A 2252-nucleotide genomic window follows, 5' to 3' on the forward strand; every position below is an offset into this window, starting at 1 on the left:
CCACACAACTAGTAAGTATCTGAAGCCAGATTTGAACTCAAGTCTTCCTGACTCCAGGGCTGGTGATCTATTCACTGTGCCACCTAGCCACCCCCATTCGACTTTTTCTTGTGGGCTTACATCAACACCTTGTTTACCTGTCACTTAATAACAGCAGCTGAGTACAGTTTTTTCAAAGTTCAAAAACTGACAAGGTGTTTATGTGAAACTTTAAAAAGAAACAGTATTTTAAAAATGTAAATAATTAACCTTTCAAAGGTTTTTTTTTTTTTAACTATAGCACTTATGCTTTTAAAAGTTATTTGATCTTAAAACTGCACTAAGACTTTTTGGGACACTATCCCTCTCTCTCTGTCACACATACATCCCCAGGAATTCTGATTTAGTTGGTCAAGAGCCATCATAATCCTCTGGACTTCCCTTACATCTCTCACATGCTAAACTTTGGTGACCTGTAACCCAGCATTCCTTAGGGAACAGAGTTGCTTCTCCCTTGGAGGACCCTGGCAGCATTTTGGAGCTTTCCTCCTTCCTCTGCATTCTACCTCTCTCCACTTCTGGACAACGGAAGCTTTTCTCAGATATATCCCTTTCCCCCACATTAGTCCCACTTAAATTTCTTTTAGGAATATTTCACTGTCCTTAGTAACCTGGAGTGTGGAGAGGCATCCCACAAGTTTCTTTTTTCAATGACACCAACTTGGAGAAAGAGAGAAATACAAACATTGCAAACTCGATTTGTTGTTCAGTCATGTGTGACTCTTAATGATCTTGTGCACCATAGTTCTCCAGTTTAGTTTAGGTCAGTACAAAATTTGTCATACTCCAGACTTCACCCCCAAAAAAACATCTTGGAAAAGTGATCCTCAGTAAGCCATTGCCTTTCATACCTCACCTTAATAGTTACACCCCATTTCTCTTTCTCACTAAACAAACCTGTTCTGACTCTTCCCTTCCCACTCTCCCCTCCTCCTTTGAGTTATTGTTTGCACTCACCTCTGCCTCTTCAAATTCTCCCAGATTTCTCAATTTCAACATGCCCCTCAAAATCACCTTTGAAATTCCATTTTTCCAGCCTCTAATTCAAATCTAGACCTTTCCAACAAAGTGAACTTGAAAACCAGCACTGCTAAATGATGCCTCTCTGGCTATAATTAGGGACTACTCAAGACTGAGAAAACCCCTCAGGTCAGACCCAAACTGGTAGCTGCAAGTTTTGAAGGTGAAGGTACACTTTTAAGAAGGCATGACAGGGGGCAGCTGGGTGGCACAGTAAATAGAGCACCAGTCCTGTAGTCAGGAGGACCTGAGTTCAAATCCAGCCTCAGATCACTTGACACTTAACTAGCCATGTGACCTTGGGGAAGTCACTTAACCCCAATTGCCTTGCCTTCCCCCCTCCAAAAAAAAAGGGCATGGTAGAAGTCTTTGGTTGCAACAAGATTTACAAGAAGTTATTTAGAGACCAAAGGTTGGTCCTAGGTTTTTCCCAGTTCTGGGTGATCTGAGAGACTTTCACCATTTTGGTCAGAAAGTTTTCACCCATTTTCCCCTCTGTCCTTGATCTGGTAAACACCCCTAAACTCAAAACTTCTCATCTCTGTCATTTTTCAGGACCCTCATGTATCCAGATAGGTGCACATTGATACTGCTCAGATAACCCTAAATGCCAACACATCAACTTTTTTCATCTGATCTAACAAGTTTTATTCCCATTTTACATTTGAAGAAACCAAAACCCAGAAGTTGACTTGTTTGAAGTCAGATTGAACTGGGATTCAAACACTGAGACTCCCAATCCAGTGGTTCTGGGCTTGGATAAGCATTAACCATATTTCCTGCCGGAATTCCCAGCACAAAAACCTAATTCCCTGTCCATTTTATGCCACAAATTTCAGTTGAGGAGACTTCATACTACCTACCCCTTCACACCCCTACCTTTGGATGCCAAAACAGCAGCTTGAGCTTCTCTTTAGCTGCCCATGCTGTCCTACCATTGATCCCTATTATTCTGCTCATGGAATTCCAGTTAGAAGGGATCTAATCTAACCACCTTTTGTAAGGGAGATGAGCAGGAAGCCATGAGCCTGAAACCTACATTCCTTTATGTTACCCTCTTTTTGTTACTTTTGCAAGAACCATGCTTTGTTCCTAAGGGATACAGGATCCCAACACTTTCATCAGCTGAGGAAGCTGGTTCCTCTAAAGTCCCTTGCCAAGCCAGAACTTTTTCAACAAAGGAAAAGAAGGAA

The sequence above is a fragment of the Petaurus breviceps genome, unplaced genomic scaffold (assembly GCF_028583685.1).
Source record: "Petaurus breviceps papuanus isolate PSGF00001 unplaced genomic scaffold, PetGlider_PUasm1.0 90925, whole genome shotgun sequence".
Classification (NCBI taxonomy): Eukaryota; Metazoa; Chordata; class Mammalia; order Diprotodontia; family Petauridae; genus Petaurus; species Petaurus breviceps.